Raw genomic sequence first — 23053 nt, forward strand, 5'->3', positions numbered from 1 at the left:
GGCCGCGCGCTTTTATCCAGCCCGCCAAAACATTGGAACAAAATGTAAAAAAAAATGTTAACAAATTAGAATGTTGAAAAAATATTCTCAATCTTTCCTTGAAGAATTCCATCTTTATGTTTGGTATTCTAATATTTATAGTTAATACATTTTTTTATTCTAAGAACACAAGTGTTTGGTTTTTTTCAATGACGATAAGACTTGACAGCTATTTTTAATTTTCGGAAAATTCCGCTTCTGTCTTGAGCTAGCCGTGTCATTGAAACCTTGTGAGTGAAACAGAGAGCATTATTGAGGCACCATTTTGGGTCGTCTTCTTGTGATATCAAAGTGATTGTTTAATGTTTGTGATTTAATGAAATGGGAGAGCCTAAGAAACGAAAAGTGGACTCTGAATGTAGAAACTTTATGAAAAGTGGACAGATCTTTACTTTTTTGTGGAATATGATAGTATGAGAACATGTTTGATTTGCAAAGAAAGTGTGGCTGTTTTTAAAGAACAAAAGATTAAAAGGCATTATGAAACCAAACACATAAACACATATGGTGGCATTCTTGGTTTGAGCCGCGAAGACTAGATTTTTAAGTTACGACAAGTGATTGGGGGGGAAGGGGGGTTGACGAGAATATATAACAAAAAGAGACAAGAAAATGAGTTGGCGATAACAGCCAGCTACAGAGTTTCTCACATCTTAAGTAGACCAATAAAGCCTTCTTCCGATGGCGAATGTTTAAAAAAATGCTTATTAGCAGGAATAAATGTGTCCTGAAAAGAAGAATGCAGTAGAAGCTGTCAACATTTCTCGCATGACAATTACAAGGCGAGTTTAAAATATGGATAAAAATCTCCATTCACAATTAAAAGACAGAGCAGTGGAATTCGAAATGTTTTCTATTGCCGCTGACGAGTCCACTGACATAACTGATACCGCGCATTTCTTGGTATTTATTTGCAATACAAACTGCAATTTTGTATATAACAGAGGAGTTAGCAGCTATGAGGAGCATGAATGGGACTACAACTGGAGAAGACCTGTTCAAAGAAGTGTCAACCATCATAGAGGACCTTGCTCGTCCTTGGAATAAATTAGTTGCAGTGACTTCTGATGGCGCTAGAAATAGGGTTGGATGTTAAAACATTTTTTTGACTTGGGACACGAAATTGAAATATTTATGACGGATAAATAAAAAAAAGTGTCACAACTGAACGACCCCTCATGGTTCAGGGATTTGGCTATTTTATGCGATATCACATCTAAATGAACTCAACACCAAACTACAAGGGAAAGACAAATTGATTTTAATGAGTGTGCAGATATATGTGCTTTCCAAACAAAATTGCAACGCTCCATTCAACAGGCGGAAAGGGTGCTTCTTGTCCACTTTCCAACCTGTACCACTCTACAAAATGATAAGCAGCTAAATATGTCTCTTCCAAAAGAAAGAATGATCCAACTTCTGAGGCTCTTGATGAATAATTTCAGTGAAAGATGTGTAGATTTTCAGAATTTAAAAAATGAAATCCGTCTTTTTGAAAATCCGATTGCTGCCGATGTGTCAAGTGCCCCGACAGATCTACAACTGGAACTGATTGACTTACAAAGCCAGACATCCCTGCTTGACAAATTTTAAGTGATGCAGACCATTGACTTGTACTCCATGTTACCTGCAGAAGCGTTTCCAAATCTTCGAAAACAAGCGCTAAGGATGATCACAATGTTTTCAAGCACTTATTTGTGTGAACAAACGTTTTCAATGATGAAACGGGCGAAAACCATGTTACGTAATCGCCTCACGGACGAACATCTAGATTCAGTGCTCCGACTTGGTGTTTCATCTATGCAGCCAGATATTCAGAAGATGGTTTTGGATAAAACTTCATGTATCACATTAATTTATGTAAGTAGTTCCACAAATAAAACTATTCAAAGAAGCTTATTGTATTTTTTTTTATCTTTTTGGAGATATGGCCCGCGACACGAATGCCAAAAATTTAAAATGGCCCGCAGACCAAATAAGAATCTACTAAGAGATACAGTGACAACAAAAAGTCTATCAGCTCGAAAGACACAAAGAAATCACGTGAGTGAGAAATCACGTGAGTTGGATCATAATAAAGAATTTCGAAGTCATTAAGGTTGCGCCATTGAGAAAACATGTATTCTACCATCCTACAATTGCAACAAGTTGTGTGAACCCATGTTCAGATCTCGATCAATCTTTACTTATTGTGGAGTCATATACAATGGGATGCCCATCATGACTGTTTTGTGGGGCAGATCGTGGGGTAAGGCCATGGCTGATTTTTACACCCAGTCCTTCCCTGATTGAAAAGCACAGTACGATCAAGCACCAGGAATGACCATCAAATTTCAACTAACGTGCAAACATGGTCCAACAAGGTATTTTCTTGGAGACGAGCCTTTAGCTGGTAAAAAAAAAATAGTTTGTCCTTTTTTAAAGGCATTAAACAAACTAAAAGTAGATCTATTTGAATATTATGTCCGGGCTAATAAAAAAAACACTGTGAATTTCTGAATGATTTCAATGTGGTGGAAGTAGTAAAGTAAAGCATGTTTATTTACATAGATATATAGGTCTGTGTTCATTTATCTAGTTTACTTCTATAGGTATGTGTTCATTTATCTAGTTTACTTCTATAGGTCTGTGTTCATTTATCTAGTTTACTTATATAGGTCTGTGTTCATTTATCTAGTTAACTTATATAGGTCAAAGTTCATTTATCTAGTTTACTTATATAGGTCTGTGTTCATTTATCTAAGTTAACAAGACATCAGTGCTATTCCGTTTAATGTCGTAATATTTTCACGACGCTCATTGGGACATAGAAGAAAAGGGCAAAACGGTGAAAGAGCTTGGGGCCGACTAGAACTTTACTCTTCATGACACTCAACTTTGTGTTCACATGGGAAAGAAATACTAGAAGAAATAAATGCTGTATAAAGAGGAAACAAAAAATGAATTGTAGAGAAGCTTGTCGTTTATGTCCGTTGGGGGGAGAGTGTGGGCCTTATTGTAAACTACTTTTTATCACTAAAATGTCTAGATCTAGACTATTTTCCTATTCAAATTACAATGAAATCAATGAGGCCATGAATGTAAACAACACTACCACGTGACTTGGAAGAATTAAGGAACAACGCCATTGGGATTGTATGTGCTCCTTGGAGATGAACAATGACCTTGAAACACACTGACTGAAATGGAAAAGAAGTTTTTAAATCTTTCTGTTCTACCCCCAACGAAGAAGAGCCGACCACAGATCAGATTAAAGAATTTTGTACGAGAGTCACACTGCCTTGTCAAGAGTTATCTCCTCGAGTTGACCTATCTAAGTCTCACAGATTGCCAAGGTTACTTATGCCACGCGCGTGTGCGTCTATGGAGAATAAAAACGGTATTGTTCCAAATTTCCCTGGACCGGAAGTACAAATCGGCAGAAGATAACCAAAACATAGTTTGGCACGACTGGTGTAAGACCTACAGTAAAACTTAACCAAGGTGGGGGGTTGGGGCGCGGGGGAGGGGTTGAGATGGCGGTTTTTTTTTTACCAACTATCAGATTGAGATTGTGGTGTATATTCTAATGAAAACAAAGAAACATTAGACGCCCCCGAGTTGTGAATAGTCGGCGCCATGTGCGTGACTTCGAATAGTCACAAATGTAGGTCATGCTTTGTTTTCCACGGCGTGTAACATTTCGTATAAAGACTGTAGCTATAACATTTCTATATCATTTGTATCTGTCTATTGTACTGAACTGAGCTATCAAAAGAAGTTGTGAATAACTCCTATTGATCACAGTTTAAATATATATATATATATATATATATATCTAAATTACCAAAAGAGAACCAAATTTTAATTGGCCTAACCCAACATTGACTTACATAATAGCCAGGTCTATTGATGAAAGTGAACTTTTCTCTCTAAATGAATGAGTTATAAATGGCGCTTTCCTTATTCCGTTACCAGTGATGGCAATAATTAATGTAAACGGTGTTGATGGTAGCTGCGGCTCTGCTTTACATTTTGATGATAGTGATGATAATATTGTGGATGGTTGTCATGGCGAGGAAGGTATTGTGGATGGTAGTAATGGTGAAAAAGTTTGATTTGCCCTTGACGGGAGTGATTATGATGGTGATGATGATAGTTGTGATGGTAAAGTTTGTGATAACGATGGTTGTGGTGTTGGTGCCGTTGAATATTTTGAGAAAAAAAAAAGAAAAGAAACGAATGACTAATATACTGCTAAGTGGTTTAATTACCGTGCTAAAATGGGAAAATGTCTGCTTTGAAGACGCGTGAACTTTATAATTATATACTAGTTATTGCCGTTTTTATTCTTTTTTTCTTTCAATTCCCCTGATTAGCGTACATTTTGTCATGGTTACAAAACTGAATAATTTATTCTAACTACTTGCCATTACTCTATCGAGCTGAAACTGTACACATAAACTGGTGCTACGTGACAGCATGTTTCACAACAATCTCAAGAGAGATCACTTCATTTTTAAAAACAAAATATGCATCCATTGATTGCTACTAAGGGATGTAATTATTTTCCTTTTAATTATTAGTTTAAGACAACAAAATTAAGCTTCCTTACATTCGCATTCGTAAACTACGACGATATTCAAGTGATGTCAATCATAATAAAATAGGAAAGAAAGTAAAGTACTCATTCAGACCTTGAGATCTGTAGGGCATATAATATTAAAGTCGTCTGTTTCTACGGTCAACGATTAAAAGAGTGTCATGTGGTCAGCACAACAGCCGACCAACTTTACTTTCCCCAATTAAGGCTACACGCTGGAGTTGGGTTGATATAGGGGCATTCTTGTAATCCAGAATGTCCAAACTTTTTCTTTAACGAGATTTGAACCAGGCTCCTTGATTCAAAAGCCATGCCTTTAACCATTCAGCCACCACGCCATTTAATTAAATTAAATAAGTCATTAAAAAAAATTATATCATAAATCTATCCCGTATGGAGCTTGGGGGATGACCCCATATCAAGGCGCTTAACGATCAAATCACGCGCCATTTCGCTCTATATGCATAAAGGAATGCAGCTGGAAACGGATGAACGCTGAAAGACACAGCTAGAGAGCTCTCACGAGGCAAATCGTTGAAGCTCACAAAAGAGCCCTTGCCGAAAACAGGTGCAGACTACGAAGAGTCAATATAATTTTAAGTTACTTGTTCTATTGAAATATTTAGTTTGCGTTGTAACGATGAGCGAACCGATTCTTGTGGATGAATGCGAGCTTTATTTCAACAATATGTATAATACTTAATAGATTTGTATGTAATGAATCTGTTCGGTATATATTACAAGGCTTCTATCAACTCACTCTGTCTGTCTGTCTGGTCAAATGTTTGTACACGTTATTTCTTCCACACCCGATCTTGGATAAGGCTAAAATTTTGGAACAATTATTTCTTTTACATCCGAACACAAGAATAAAAAAAATAATTACAAAAAACTATAAATTATTTAAGTATTAGTAATTAATTATTTATTATTATTATTTTTTTTTTTTGCATCTCGAACAAGAGAAAAGATTTGTACTTCACTAAAGTGAATTAGTTACCGCTCTAAATTGAAAGAAAATGGTTAGCAGTCTGCGCGAGGAGGCGAGAGCCACGAGTTCGAATTCAGGTCATTCACCCCCTCCCCACCTTTTTTTTTCTGTAAATGCTTTTAAAAATCAATCATGGTCAAATCCACCCAGATATTCCTGTATTTCCTTTCTCAGCCCCCAATTTTCCCAACTGGTCCAGACAAGTGATATGATTATAGCGTATTGAGAAAGCTAAAAGCATGAAATAGAGCTAAACAAATACAATTGGTAAAAATATTATTAATCACACAGAATTATCGTTGTTGGTTTAGATATATTACAAATTTAATTACAGGACTGATCCAAACTATTTGATAAACTACACTTTGTATAAGATTTTTTTTCAAAGTATTTTTATTGTTTTTTTTTTTCTTGTTTTTGATTTAAAAAATAAATTATTTTTTAATGCATGATAATATTGACCATTTACGTAATTACAAATATTTTATTTAAATACTTAGTTAATATAAATACGTCCATTTCAAGTTTGGCAAATATCCATATAATAATTTGTTAAATTTAACAAATACTTTTATTTCAATGCAATTATTATGTCAATTGGAAAAAACATCCGCCGTGTTATAAGTGTAAGTTTACGTCTCAGATAACAAAACAAAAGACGTGAATCATTGTCATGATCAGAGATTTCATTTATGAAGTTAAATGTTTAGTGTTTTAAAAAAAAAGCTTTTGTTTAAAAAATTAGTATTCTCATCTAATCACTGCATGCGGTTCATTCTGGGGCATATGCCACCAACCATTTTCCTCCAGGTGCCCAGGTTCTGTGCGAGTCTCTCCAACTGTCCCCTCGCCCATCTGCTTGGCATCTGCTTCCAGATCGCGGCGCCATGTATTCCTGCTCTGTCCCTTTCTAGTATTACTCTCACCATAATTATTTGTTATTTTCCATATGGTCCAGGAGGTTTGAACAGAATTCCGCCAGTCTGACAGTATCAGCAGCTCATGGGCCGAGAATGTTTGAAAATACTCGATATATTTATCAGAAATGAAATGTGTTTTATTCTAATCGACCCTTTGAAAGAGCCTATATCGATAATAGGGAAAATCAATGTCGCCTAAGTATAGATTACGAAATAGACATGTTTTTTTCAAAGCTGTATCAACTCACTCTGTCTGTCAATTAAAAAGTATATACACAATATTTATCCCACAACCAATCTTGGAACAAATTAAATTTTTGCACATGTATTTCATTTACCTGACAAAACAAATTCAAAAAAAAAATAATCAAGTAGTTTATTAACTATTGGTTAATTAATTATTTTGTTTGGTATTGAAAAGGGGAACAAATGTACTAGACAGGTGTGGTGGTGTAAGCTGAATTAGTCTTCTTTAAACTTTGTACAGAGAACTAGCACGTTGCTTAAACTAACAATAGATAGCTATAAAACCTTCTATTTTCATGAGCATTTCTCTGGCACAGTGGCTAGTGTATTGGCCTGGTGTGGCTTGAGCCCTTGAGCTTGAATTGAAGTCGTGTAACGTTTTCAAATTATACAATGTATTTAAAAAGCGATCACGCTAACATTCACAGATACCACCGTCTTTCATCCCCCACCTCTTTGTCAACTGATCCAGACAAAGTGAAAGGATCATAGCGTATTGAGAAAGATAATTACATGAAATCGCGCTAAACAAAAACAATTGGTACAAATATTTCTAATCGCACAGATGTATTGTTGCTGGTCTAGATCTATTACACATTTAAACACATTTAATGACATGACTGAAAGCTACCAAAAAATAACGTTCTCCCTTTCAAACCTTATAATCTAATAATATTAAGTTTATTTTCTTATATAGCTGGCGGTTAACTGGGATGTCATGTGGAGACTGTGTTTAGAGATGATTGTTCCCCACAATGAATGTCAAGTCTCTAAAAAAAAACGATGTTCAAAGTCTACACTTTACTGGGATTTGAACCCATGATCTGGTGGTTCTGAATCTATACTTAGTAATAGTTGGTATTATCCGAACACAACGCAACGGATTCTACAAAGTGTTAGTGCACAAATGATTAGATTTGTACCTTTGATACTGTGTTTATCAGAGTTCATATGATTATCTACTCCTTTATAACTATTTATCAGAGTTCATATGATTATCTACTCCTTTATAACTATTTATCAGAGTTCATATGATTATCTACTCCTTTATAACTATTTATCAGAGGTCATATGATTATCTACTCCTTTATAACTATTTATCAGAGGTCATATGATTATCTACTCCTTTATAACTATTTATCAGAGGTCATATGATTATCTACTCCTTTATAACTATTTATCAGAGGTCATATGATTATCTACTCCTTTATAACTATTTATCAGAGGTCATATGATTATCTACTCCTTTATAACTATTTATCAGAGGTCATATGATTATCTACTCCTTTATAACTATTTATCAGAGGTCATATGATTATCTACTCCTTTATAACTATTTATCAGAGGTCATATGATTATCTACTCCTTTATAACTATTTATCAGAGGTCATATGATTATCTACTCCTTTATAACTATTTATCAGAGGTCATATGATTATCTACTCCTTTATAACTATTTATCAGAGGTCATATGATTATCTACTCCTTTATAACTATTTATCAGAGGTCATATGATTATCTACTCCTTTATAACTATTTATCAGAGGTCATATGATTATCTACTCCTTTATAACTATTTATCAGAGTTCATATGATTATCTACTCCTTTATAACTATTTATCAGAGTTCATATGATTATCTACTCCTTTATAACTATTTACCTCCCTTGCTTTCCCAACTCCTGCTCATTCATACTTCTCTTTCCAAACAGTATTAAGTCGTGAGAGAGAGAGAGAGACATAAAGATAGAGAGGAAGAGAAAGAGAGAGAGAGAAAGAGAGAGTGGGAGAGAGCGAGAGAGAGAGACAGAAAGAGAGAGAGAGAGAGAAAGGGGGAAAGAGGCAGAGAGAGAGAAAGAAAGAGAGAGAGAGAGACGGGGAGAGAGAGAAAGAGAGAGAGAGAGAGAAAAAGGAGAGAGAAAGAAAGAGAGAGAAAGAGAGAGAGTGAGAAAGAGAGTAGAGATAGAGAGGATTAGGAAAGAAAAAGAGAGAGGTAAGGAGGTAATTATCTTCTTTTTTTTTTAATTAACGTCTGTATTTCAGGAGATAAGAAAAAGAGAATGAAAGAGAGACATAACCAGAGAGAGAGAGAGAGGGGGGGGGGAGAAAGAAAAAGCATGCTGGACCAAAACTGCTGTTTAACCTATTGTGTTCGCCCCGGGGAGCAAGCAGTAGATTCGAGCGGGTGGAAATGGGACAAGGGCGTTAAGAGTGTAAAAAAAAAAAAAGATTCTAACGATGAGTGTGGCGCCATCTTACTTTCAAAGCGTTGAGATACTCGCGTTTCAAATGTTTACCCCTAAAGTGAAAACAACCTTTTCAAAAATTCCCCTAAGGGAGTAAAAAAGCATTCCCCAGAATCAAGAAAGCTGGTGGGAATAAATAAATAAAGGCCAGATCTAGATCTACGTTCTATGTGATAAATGATAGGTCTGGATGTCTGCCTCAAGGCGACCATCCATCACGTAACATAGCGCAGATTGATATGCATTCATAAGGGTGGAACACTTCTAATAATACTAACAAAAGAAACGATGGTAAGCAGCAGGGCACTTTCATAGGTGTAAATAGATGTAAATTATGAAATCAAACCATTATAACTTATACTTTCAGGGTTTCTACTGCCTCCTGATATTCAAGAAGTTCTTGGAATTCTCAAGAAATTTCAAAATATATGCAAAAGTTCTGGGAATCCCCAGAAATTATTAAAATCTCCTTAAAACTCATAAAAATCTCCTTCAAAAATAGACAACATTGTCATTTTCGGTGTCATTCAATATGGTAAACGCCAGAACTAAGCAAAATAAAGAAAAAAGGCATTCTCAGCTTTCATTTAATAACATTCAATGTAAAGACGAATTTATTTTCAAATAGAAAATCTAAATTTTCATGTACTATCCTTATCCCTACACTGACTTGGTCCCTCGCAATCCAATTCGCATAGGGTCCCGCAATTGTTAAATCCGGCCCTGGTAAGCATCATCAGAAATGGGCGGTCCTGTCGTTAAAAGAAATTCTAGTCAAGACTAATAGAGAGAGTAGGTCAGAGGTCAGAGGTTAGGCTCTAATGTCAAAGAAGATGGATGAAAAGCGAAAGTGAATATTAACATTAATAAGAACAAGAATAATAATGATTAAGATACACTACCATTATAATTATATAGACTAGATCTAGATCTATATCTACATTTTCAATTTAAAACTCTTAGATCTAGTCTAGATCAAATTCTAGATCTAGAATCTAGATGTAATGTATATTAGAGTTATGTAAGTATATAAGCAAAGCTTAGATTATCTATCAATAAAGCGTTAAGCAATTTTAAATTTAATAAACAACTATGCCATGACTATATCATATTTTTTTTACTCAAATTTATATCCAAATTTACATTTATTTTTATTTTTTTTTACTTTGAAACATTATTACTGTCAAACTAAATTTTATATCCAAATTTACATTTATTTTTATTTTTTTTTTACTTTGAAACATTATTACTGTCAAACTAAATTTTCCCAGGGTGGCCAACGAGATAGTAATTCTTTTTTCTCAGCAAAATCATCAACTGTTAAACTTATAGGGAAATAGTAAAAGCCGTTTTTGAGAACCGCGGCGCGCCCATGTTCCAAGTTCCTGGTGGCAGAGGCCCAGAGGCGTAGTGAGCAAAAACTGCTGTTACAAGGTAGTTTATTGGCGCTCCCCCCCCCCCCCAATTTTCCATGGATATCATATAGAAATATAGACTGAGTGTGGCGACCCCCTAATGGTGGCGCCCGGGGCATCGTGCCCCCTTGCCCTCCCCCCCCCCCCCCCCCCCCACAATGCGTCTCTCCCTGGTACCATCAAGTTCTGACCTGAATAGATGTATTATAAAAAAGAAATGATGGCCAATAAAAGAACTCCTTTGACATTTCATTTGTTGACTCATCTTCTCAGGAAAGCTTAGGTCCAGCTACCTCTACCTAAATCATAATGTTGAAACTAAGATTTGAAGGCAGGTACGGCAAAATCAACTTTACAAAAGAAAAAGAAAGCCACTGTTGTTTTTTTTTTTTTTTGTGTGTTTTTTTTTGTTTGTTAAAGTAAGTTAAGCACCCCTTTTCAGACCTTGCGATCTATATGTAAAGGTCATCTGTTTTTTGTGGCCGACGGTTAACACAACTAACAGCCACTTTACTTTTCCCCAACTAATGTCAGGTTCACAGTAGAGCTGGGTGGTCTAAGAGGCGCCGAAATTTAAAAATCCCAGTCTTGACTAGGATTTGACCCTCGAGTCGAAAGCCAAGCACTTTGCCGCTCAGCCTCCGCTTCTCAAAACCAACTTTAGCTGCACCAAAAGTACCTTGCAAGGCTGAGATATTCCAGCCATGACCTTGGTATTCTGGGTAGAGGTCTACTAAGCATTTCACTTTGTTGAGTCTCTTTTGAGTAATTAGACATTGTTTTTTCTTTCTTTTGATACATAAAAGAAACATACAATACAATTTCAACCTCAAACTCTTGCAGCGAAAAGTCACAGAGAAATATATTCTTTCGAGATTGACAATGTGAGGAGGTGCGCAAAGTTTAAATAAGATCATTTGTATTGCAGTTTGACTACAATAGTCTAAATGTACTAATATAACAATAACAATATAGATACAAATACAATCAATATCAACATATCACAAGCGCGCGGAAAGCCAGCCAGCGCTTGATGACTTGTGTGACGACGAATGACTTTGAAACACTGAAAATTGAATGAAGGTGTTTTAAAATTTCTCTGTCCTAGCTGTGAACTGGAGCTGACCACTTGGTCCAGATCTGATGTGTCTTTGGTGTAATGGGCACTAATTGTCTTGCACGTGTATTTCCCTTTGTTCGGGGCAGCTAAAACTAAGGACTGCATCACTTTTTGCACTAGGTCAGTGCTCACGCTGAAGAGGAACACATTGAGAGCTTTAATCGCTTGTAACACGGTCCAGGAAATCGGTAATGCTTTTTAAGGTCCCCAATATCAGAGTACAAGGAAAGCTCCTTAGGCAAACAGCTTCAGCTTTCAAATGACCTCTCCAGTGTTGAAACCTAAGGACGAGATAGATCGGTCAGATTTGGGGCTGAGGCGAGCCCTTGCTACTTGAGCAGTTTGTTTATTTTCAGTTACATTTCGGCCCAAAGTGCCATTGAGCAAAACATTCTGGAGGGGATGCCACGTGACTGCGATGCTGCAGAAGCAGACGTATGTCTTACCTTTAACCTTTGTTTCAGTGATTCTGTAAATAGCTGTCTGCCATTCACAACATTATAGGGAGTCTAAGTAAGTCTAAGTAAGTCTAAGTAAGCCTAAAATAGGATTTCTGTTGAAGGTCAAGAAGCAAGCAATGTCACTTGGCTCTTCCCGCCTCTTTCCTTGTTGCCAAATAACTTTGACGAAAAATGTTTTTTCAATAATTCGGCCTAAATAATTGTTTGTTACGATTTGTTTAGAAGGCTAATCGCTTTACATACCATTGAGAGAATTAGAGGAGACAGGTGTTAAGGGAGAAAGAAAGTGAAGGAGAACAGCCAGATTAAGACAGAAAGTGTAAAAAATAGAGAAAGAGCGAGAGGCAGATAACATTTAGGAGAGAGAGAAAAAAAAAAGGGGGGGGGATAAAGAGATGAGAGAAATCATGGCGCAGGAGGGAGATGACATTGGAAGAATAATAGGACAGACATTTTTATCAGTGTTCATGTTTCACACATTTTCCATGTCGTTCGTCTCTCTCTGAATCTCTCTCTCTCTCTTTCCCTCTCCCTCAATCTCTCTCTCTCTCCCCTTCACCCTCAATCTCTCTCTCTCTCTCTCTCTCCAGTGCTCGCTTGTATGTGTCTATAAAAGTTGCATATCTCTAAACCAAACGTATTTACATATTCTGATTTCGTAGGATATATTTTATCTTAGGAAGTGTAAGATTAAACTGATACTTACAAATGTAATCATTCTTACATATGCTGAGTCCGGTTCTTACATATGCTGAGTCCGGTGTATATTAATTGGTTTAAAATGTAATAATATTCTGTTTTGTTTTTTACATTTGTTATAACGTATTTATGTGTAGGCAAAGTCTTTGCTCAAGTGATGCTTCCCAGGCTACAAAAACTTGCTGATCGGGTCTATCCAGAATCACAGTGCGGCTTTCGCTCAGGGAGATCCACAATTGACATGATTTTTTTCCATCCGTCAACTTGTGTTCATTGACCTAAGGCCTTCGATTTAGTCAGCAGAGATGGCCTCTTTAAACTTTTACAGATAATAGGCTGTCAACTATGCTGCTAAATGTAATTGTCTCCTTAAACCACTGGCGGATCCAGGGGGGGGGGCGGTAGGGGCGATCGCCCCCCCCACTCGGCCGACCCCCCCCCCTTCGGGGGGGGGGCGGACGAATTTTAGTATAGAATTCACACAATTTGTATACAAATTTATTACTTATGTTAATAATATATACTAATTATTTATATTTCAACCTATTTTTTTATTATTTCGCCCCCTCCTCTAGTATGTTGACCGATTTGGTGGGGTCGGGAGGGGGCAATGGTATCAATTCCGCCCCCCCCTTACACTTTCAAGTGGGGGGGGGGCGGTCCAATTTATTTGTAGAAATCACAGCTTGCTAACAGAATCAATTAAATATCTATATGATTAAAACTTGTTATTGATATTTTAACCGATCTTTATATTATGTCGTTCCCTGTTTACCGTTTGGGGGTGGGGGGGGCGAATACCTTTACTGCCCTTCCCACCTAAACCATTGGAGTGGGGGGGGGGTCCTACTTTTATGGAGAAATCATAGTTTGTGAACAAAATTAGTTGAATTAATCTATAAATTTTATATTATGTCGCTCCCTTTCTGGTATCTTGGTCGATTCGGTGGGGTTGGGGGGAGGGCGATTGCATGTACTACCCTTCCCACTCTAGCCCTCTGAGTGGGGGGGGGGCGGTCCTATTTTTATGGATAAGCATAGTTTGTGAACAAAATTAGTTGAATATCTATATAATATAAACTACGTATTGATATGTGAACCCATTGAATATTATGTCGTACCATACTCTAATCTCAAATTTTATCATTAGTAAATTTAAATGAAAAAGGGTTGCACCAGCTGGGAAGGGCGATATATGCAATTGCATTTCCCCCATCGGACAAACCCAAATACTTTTTCTTTTAGTATTATAGTTTAGAAATTACAAAGTGTAAAAAATCTGCCACTAATATAATTTATATATGCTATAAATTAAATTCTTTTATCGAGTCGCCCTACTTTTTTTTTATTCTTTACTGCCAAATGCAATCTTTAGCAGAAATTATTAAAGGAGCGAGGATTAATCGTTTTCATTCTACCGCCCCTCCCATTTCCAGAGTTTATGTAATTTCACATGAATTTATCATAATTATTTTAAGAAAGACTTTGCATTGGAAAAGTTAGAATTTTAACGAAATTTTCAGTATAAGAATCATGATTGAGATGAGTTCCCAACCTTTACTCAATCGGATATTTTTCTAGTTAAATAAATTTGGGACTATAACTCACAACTTATACTACAATGTTATAGAATATTACTTATCGAATAATTTTTTTTCGGCGGCGATCCTCAAAGCCAAAATCTAAATATGTGGGGTATCTTATCTTTTCAAGGAACAAATCGGTTTTATTTGCAATGTATTAAGGGCCTATAAATTCATATTAGAATATCTTTCAAGTACAATATTATTCAAAAGGTCCTTTTTTTTAATAGTATGAATAATGAGCTTTAGGTCAGGAGAATGCGTTTCTGCAGTGAAAAATGCCAGAAAACGCTTTTGGCGTCGGGGATTCGCCCCGAACTCCATTGATGAATAATGAGCTGTAGATGTCAGGAAAATGCGTTTCTGCAGTGAAGAATGCTAGAAAACGCTTTTGTCGTCGGGGCTTCGCCCCGAACTCCATTGATAAATAATAAGCGTAGATGTCAGGAGAATGCGTTTCTGCAGTAAAGAATACAAGAAAATGATTTTAGCTTCGGGGCTTCGCCCCGAACTTCATTGATGAATAATAAGCTGTAGATGTCAGGAGAATGCGTTTCTGCAGTGAAGAATACAAGAAAATGCTTTTGTCGTCGGGGCTTCGCCCTGAACTTCATTGATGAATGATGAGCTGTAGTTGTCAAGAGAATGCGTTTCTTCAGTGAAGAATGCCAGAAAACGCTTTTGGCGTCGGGGCTTTGCCCCAAACCCCACTAGGGAACCTTAAAGCGTTGCCCCACTTTTTCGCCGAAGGTTGAGAAATGCTGCTTTTTAAATTATCATATATATATATATATATATGTATATGTGTGTGTGTGTGTGTGTATATGTGTATGTGTGTTCTGTACACACTTTTATGCATACGGTTAGGGTTTACTGGGCGTTAGGGTTAGGGTTTGGAAAAAAATCGCCCCCCCACTCCAAAGTTCTGGATCCGCCAGTGCCTTAAACCAAAATATGGTGGGTACTGTGTATTTCAACGGCGCCTGTATAAACAGCGGAGGACTATCGGGAATTTCCGAATGTAAGGAATTATTGATTCAATAGTTATGTTAGGAAAATGTAGGGTATTGTCTTCTAAATCTAAATGGCCTATTATCGGAATTATTCCATTAAAAAAAAACAAAGCATAGCGTAGTCAGCTATAGTGTACCGATAGCTGAGCTGTTTATCAAATTCACATAGTTTAAGTTTATTGAAAGATTATCTAAGCTTATATTTTTAAGTAAATCTAATATAAATTATATATTTATAAGTAGATCTAGACCTAGACTAGATATTAAGAGTTCTAAATCAAATTCTGTATTAAATAAGATAAGATAAAAGTCTAGATATAGTTCTAGATCAAGATGTCATATCATGAAAGTACAATAAATAATTGCACAAGTTTGCATTGTGGGAAACGTGGTTGAGAGACCAAGCACTTAGCTTGGGTTGGCTACCTATGGAGGAGGCTCGAGGTTCGACACCCGACTCGAGCAGAGTTGTGTTTACTGAGCGTCTAAAGGCAGCACGGAAAATCTACTACTCCCCGATTTCATCCCCCCCCCCTTTCCCGGTCAATAGCGCTCTGAGAATTCTATAAGCATGAAAGTAGCGCAATATAATATATAAAAAAAACGCTTGTATTGTACTAAAACCCACGGCCGAATAGGTAACATCGTTCGTCAAGCAGCTGATGGTGTCAAGTTATAAGGTTCTATACCCAGTTTGATCAAAGCATTTTTTTTTTATTTTTTTAATATTTTATTAGGTTCTACGCTGTATAGTGCAGGTATTGTCTTTTTAGAAAATATATATTTTTGAAATGTTATCTTGTTACACAAAACTATTGCAAAGCTCGGAAAACAAAATGTTGGTAAGAAGATAGGTAAATGAAGGAGGACTATTTTTTTTTATTTATTCACTTTCCAAAAGATACATTGCATTAAAAAAAACAACAACTAATTTTATGGTATCACAACAGCAAATGTAAGAACTTTGTTCAGAATCGTTCATAGTTCTCGGTTTCCTTTGCTTGTCCCTTTTCCAGCCCTAGACATACAAGCCAGATGGGCTTTCATGTCAAACGAAAAGCATGATCTTCGGAGTTTTGAAGGTCAGTGTCTTTATTTACTAGTAAAGTCCAACAGTTCTAGGACACATACACACACAGAAGTGGTTGCAGATATATATAGGAGCACCAGCAAGTGGCCAAAAAAATATATCAGTCTTTCATGTTCATTACAAGGTCGAAGATCCAAAACTAACAATAGTCAATCATTTCCTCGGATCGTTCACCAGCTGACTCTAAATCTTTATGTCAATCAGTAATCGAGATGGAGGCATTAAAGATTTATATGCCTAGAGTTCTTTATATTTAAAAATATGAGATGGAGAAAAGGTCAGAAAAACTTGAATAGGCAAAAAGTATTTCAGCTCAAAACTCATCGCATCTTACGTGGGATGGGTGGGTCGGTCGAAGGGGAGCGGGAGGTAAGATAGCCCTTACAGCTTCCTCCCCCCTGGATGCGCTAGTGGTTGTCATAGATATTGCAACTCAAGATTCCTCCATTGACAATCAGGTGTTTTACCGCTTGGTCACCACGTCCATGCTATGTAATAGACCATTGTATTAAGCGAGCTCAGACTGATATCTGCTTCGGACCGAGACCAATCGTTATAGAAAGCCTGAACACTGACTTGCAACGTCACAACCTGTGGGCAGTTTAGACCAATAGCTCGTAGCCACGTCACAGGTCATAGATCGTGGACTACCTCGCTCTGAGTTTTGACCTAATGAAGGCCTACGAATATGACGTATGACCTGCAGAAGGTCAGGTCTGATATAGTCTGCATCTGATTCTTTGTTCAAATTATTCGGCATATCGTTGACATTGGCATCAAGCAGCGTTGCTTTTATCTCCAGGGTTGTAATTAGATAGTTGTTCTTGGAGTGTGTTAAGCTTTTCTCTTGTAAGAGTTATCTTCTGTAGAAAGCAAGCATTAATTTAACACTGCGATACTCAGCTAAACCCTGATGACTTGAGAAGTTTAAAAAATTAAGCGCATTGCTTTCTGGACGTCTAGCTATATAGATAAAACTGAAACAGGAATCGTTGAATATATTTGCCGACTTCCATTGCTGGTTACGCTAAAATCTGTATGGCAATATTTTTATAATCACACAAGCTAGTTTAAGATTTCAATATATACTTATTTAAAATAAATTGTCCTAATTGGCATCGTTACGTCACAGGGAGTCCACGTATAGACCGCCCATTGCCTATGTTTTCGTTAGGCGCCAGGCCGACGGACGGTACAATATCTCACCATTAGCGCTGGTCGGCGAGTAAGCTATGCGCCTCGGGCGCTAAGCTTAACTGTATCAGCCCCCTTAAAATAAACCACAATAAATGTCATTATTCCCCACTCCATACGCTCACACACACACACACACTTGTAAGGTAAAAGATAAAGCCAAATGGTAACACATTGTTTTCAAAGCTTCTTTCTTCTATAGCAATGTTTCTCAATCCCTTTTTCCTAGTACCCCATAGCAATAGTAGACCCCATTTTTTTTAAATTTCTTTATCCTTTTTCAAAAATGTTATATCTAGTATACAATGATTTTTATAATATTTTTTTTTTGCCTTGTGTAAATCGTTGTCAGTTTGTTTTAAGTACCACTGGAAACAGTTCAGTATCTTTAACTCTTTATCTCCGTAATTATTTTTCTATGTTCTGACAGAATTGTTCATTGTTCACATTTGTACATTCTATCCTGTTATGATTAAACTTCAATAACATTTTGGTTTGTAATCAGAAAACGTTACTTTTGGAATATACTTTTGGGTGAATGCAGCTCTTTTAAAATATTTCACAAATTATACTTTCTTATACCAAAAGTTAACTTAATTTAATGGAGTCAAATCAACGATGGTATCGTTGATAAGGAAAGAAAGTGTTAATAAAAGGTAGTTCTAACAGAGTCAGAGAAGAGATGTCTTATAGTAGCAAAGTGTCCCGGATGTATAATGTGAGCCTGTTGCTTAGGAAGCGGAGTGTAATGATGATGCTAGCTGCTCCGTCAGGCGCGGGCGATAACTTTCAAACAGAAAAGATATTGTTTGTTTGTTTTTACAATAGATTAAACAGTGATTTTTGTCAAAGTCTATGATCAGTTCTAAACAAAAAAATAAATGTATATATTATACAAAAAGATCAAGTCGAGTCTCTGAAAGGAACGTTACAACATCGATTGGTGGCGAAGAAATGACTTGCAATATTTCTTTGGTCATGTTTCTAGAGAACAATACAAGAACTATGTTGTATCATTAGCCATGTAACTTTGAACTGAAATGCAGTAATACACAAGTCTTCAAATGTTTACCTTTAAGTCTACTTCCATTTATCAATGACTTGCTCTACGACAGTGGTTCTCAACCTTTTATGCTCAGCGACCCCTTTTTACAATCCCCCACTCTGACGCGACCCCCCTCCCACACACACACACATACAGCAATAGAAGAATAGACAGCAAAAAATCCATATTTTCGATGGTCTTAGGCGACCCCTGGCAAATCGTCAATCGACCCCCAAGGGGGTCGTGATCCACAGGTTGAGAATCCCTTCTCTACGACCTAGTCAATGAGCTGTATTACTTACGTCAGTGGTTCCCAAACTTTTTCCTAAACGGAACACTTCCTTCTCTTGGAGGCTGTCAAGATATCTGCCGCTGATGTCACCTCCCTGTACCGGCTTAACTCTTTCTCTCCGAATCGACGATACCATCGTTGATTTTTACCTCATTAAATTAAATTGATGTTTAATTTTTTAAACTTGACTTTGAACTATATAAAAAGAATATGCATTTCAATTTAATTCTATACCAAATACAAATTTTTCTGATAACAAACATCAAAGCTATTTAAGCCCAATCATAACATGGTAGTGAAATAGTAATGAGCAAAATGAAGAATTCCTTACAAAACATGAAAAAATAATTAAGGAGAGAAAGAGTTTAAGAACCCATATACGTGGTACTTGGTGCCGATATCGGTGAGACTGAGGGATAGACTTGTCGGTAAGTCTTTTGGGAATGTGACCTTTAGAATCGAGGTCGTCCGATAGAAGAGGGAAAAAAAATTACGTTACATTGGATTTCCCCCTCTAGAGCCAAAAGGAAAATTGTGGAAATTTTCAAATATTTGCTGAGGAAGGATCCAAAGTGGAGGTGGTACAAATTGGCACTTCTGACAAGTGGACTTCTTCCATCAATGTGATATAGGGTTTGTCTGTTCCGCACTACACACATTAAGCGCTACGAAGAAGATCCCAAAACATACAAAGTTCTAGTAACTGTTCCAGAAATTGCAGACTGGACCAGCATTTCTCTAATCAGTGTCCAACCCGAAAGGCCGCTCCGGCTCGAGCTGAGCCCCAAAAGTTATGCCCATGTGGTTAAAGGGGAATAATCCTAAAGAGAAGGAGCGTGTAACTATTGAGTAATAGCTTCAGAGTGATGACTTAGGGTTACCAAAGGGTCACCAAAGAAGATAACCAAGAATACCAAAGTGGGGGTAGATGAGGCTACAACACCTGGTTCGGCTGAGGTGGTGGAGATAGATAGCGCCTGGATTGTGACAAGGTTGTGGGAGCTTTTTTACAACTCCGTGCAGTGCAATGAGGAAGCTCTCGCACCCCCTTAGGCACCCCCACGGGAGTCTTGTTTTGCCTAATCGTTTCCTTCTACGATCGTTTCCACCCGGGCGCCACTATGAGGCAGGGTAGCATGCCAGGGCAAGTCCGGTGACAAGATTGTCAAACGTTTTCGTGGATAATAGATGTGGTGCGGAGAATACAGACAATCTCTAATTAAAATCGAACATTTTCAGAATTTAAATAGAATTTATAAAAATGATAAACACGCTCAATTTTCCAAGGAAATATCTACAATAGAAGAAGAAAAACATTTTTAAAAATTAAGTGAAATTGTATCAATTAATTTGGATCGCTCATGTAATTATATTCACGATTCGATCTAGACATAATAAATCTGTGCGATTAGAAATATTTTTACAATGCTTCTGTGTCTGCCTATCTTTTTCCTATACAGACAGACAGACAGACAGAGTGAGTGAGTTCTCGCGCGGCACCAGCTTTAAAAATAGCAACTCTACAGAAATGGATTCAGCAAGAGTCTCTTGCTCTGCTAAAAAAAATAAGGATTGCCCAGATTACAATTCTTTCTGTATGTATATTCTTAACTTAACCATATCTTCTCGAATATTCTAGATTACAGCTATTGAAGAGTTTGATTAAATTATGGTTTTCCTCTGAACTATATCTAGCTCTAAAGTAATTTTTGAGACTAAATCTATAGACATACAAAGTGTTGAGAACCTTGACACGCTTGTATCATGTGACCTAAGGCATGAAACAGCTAGACATACGTGAGTGTTCACCATGGGCTGCACACATTTGTTATTTACAAGAGAATATTGGCGGGAAATTCAAATGACATCACCAAGTTATCATCATGGGTTAAATGTACATAAAAGTAGGTACTTGACATCACATTTAAAATTACTGAGAATCAACTTAATTATAACATTTCTATGGAACTATGAAAGCTAAAATCTCTCAGGAAAAAAAAAAGGGGGGGAGGGGTAAAATACCAAGAGTTAAAGGATGTGTGGGAGGCGTGGCGCCCTACCATGCCACACTAGGCGTTGATGGAACTATGACGTTGAAGATTTGCAGACATGAAACAAAGTGCGTTTTGCCAGAATGAACCGGAAGTAGCTACATTCGACTGACGGTTCACACACCAATTACAAAAGACGTTTAAAAACTGCTTCACTTAATACAACTTATTTCATCTCCGGCAATTTAAAATAAATGTTCGTTTCCGTACAGTCACGTGGGAAGTCACGCGCAGCACCAGGTGAGAAATAAAATGTGGTTAAAGTGAAGAATTATCACTCGTTCAGGCTTCAGTTTGGTTGCAGTGTGGTGGTTTTCAGTATGTTTGGCTGTTTGACTTTAGTCAGTGTGGTTTTGTTCAGTTGGTGTAATTTCAAAGTGCTTATTTTCTAATTTCTGTCTGTCTTATTTCTGTCTATTTTAAGACGGTTTCATTTCTCTATTTTAAATGTATGTCTCTTTAGTTTCACTGTGTAAAATTTTAGTCTCTTTAATATCAGTCTGTTTAATAGCAGTCTGTTTAATAGCAGTCTGTTTAATATCAGTCTATTTAATATCAGTCTGTTTAACATGGGAACAATAGAACTTTGTTTTGTTTTACATTTTTCGGATTTTCATTAAGAATTGACAATTATTATATCCCAGCCCAAACCTCCCTCAGTAAGGCAAGTGGGTTGGGAAGGGCGAGAAAGGCGTGAACCAGGAACCATCGTCAGTCCAGACTAGTGCCAAACGACAAGGCAGCCGTCCCAATTTAATTGTAGTTCGTCTTTCCCCTGAGACCTTTGGCTGGTGAGAAAAAAACGCACTGTAGTGAATGGCTCTAGTCTAGAACAATTGGGTATCCATGACAGATTGAGCATAAAGCTACATTTTGATAACACAAAACACAAACATGACCCACTACAGAACATACATTGGAAATGTTTAGTACTTGCGTTAGTCGCCAGTGTCTTCTATTACATGTTAGAATAGTTCTATTAAGTAAGAGGTACGTGACTCTTCTCGGTCTGGAGGTCATAGGAATTTCCGAAACGGTCAGCATCGAAATTTTTTTTTTTTAAATCGTACCATCAAGGTTCGGAATATACCCGCGGTCCACAGTATGGACATCATAAGAGTCCATTTCGTCTTGTTTTTCTTTAAAACCTTTATTTAGTAATTATCATGTTATGTTTTTTAGGAGTATAACAAGAGGCGGCTATGGATAATCTCGTGGAAGCGCGAAGAAAGCCTGGGCATTAGATAGCCATGGATGGACCGACGTGTCCAAAGGAGTGGGATCAGCAGCGTTGCAGATTCTGGCAGGGTGTAATACTGTGTGCTGCGGGGCTGCCTAAGGATCACGGGCTCCTGAATTTTATTCTTGGTTGATCCCAAATCTTCCAGAGGTGCGTTGAGGCATATAACAAATACAAGCCTTAAGCCAACCAATACGTTAAGTCTGTTCTGGCGATATTTTTTCCCCTTACAAACCCGGAACAACCAATCTCTACCAGTTGACACCTAAATTATAATCATACACATAGCCTCATTGCGTTTAAACAGAACATCGATGAGTCATTTCTCGCACAAAATCATTGTAAGGATTAACTTGACAAAGGAAGATTATTAAGGGAATTAAACCAGTAGCTGTCTGTATAGTTAATTAACGCTAAAAAAGACACTTCAATAAAACAATATGCTATCGTACTCAATGCTATGGTGAATCATGTGCATGCAATAATTACTTAATGGGTGCCATTCCAAGAATGAGATTATAGGTTAGTCTAATGCAAGCTCTTCTACTATACAGAAAATTTGGAGAACTCTATAAAATGATTTCATTTCAGTTTTAATTTTAGTTCACATATTCTGGTATTTTAACTACATTCTAACTATATTAATTAAATACACAACTTTATATTCGTGTAATTCTGCCCGGCACAATTAAATAAATAAATAAATATAAAGATGTTTTAAGATTGTATATTGCAGCAATCCTATTATACTGTATTCTGTTAGACCGTATACATTTTATGTGATGCAAAAAGAGAACTAGGAGGCTCGGTGGCTGAGAGGGGGTCCC

General features: G+C 36.9%; 1 protein-coding gene across 2 annotated transcripts in view; it reads right to left on the reverse strand.

Annotated features, from left to right (window-relative positions):
- The window catches only part of LOC106077795 (uncharacterized), a 70556-nt gene that overhangs the window by 16552 nt on the left and 30951 nt on the right, over nucleotides 1–23053 (reverse strand). The window lies entirely within an intron of this gene.

Source organism: Biomphalaria glabrata, chromosome 10, assembly GCF_947242115.1.
Source record: "Biomphalaria glabrata chromosome 10, xgBioGlab47.1, whole genome shotgun sequence".
Lineage (NCBI taxonomy): Eukaryota > Metazoa > Mollusca > Gastropoda > Planorbidae > Biomphalaria > Biomphalaria glabrata.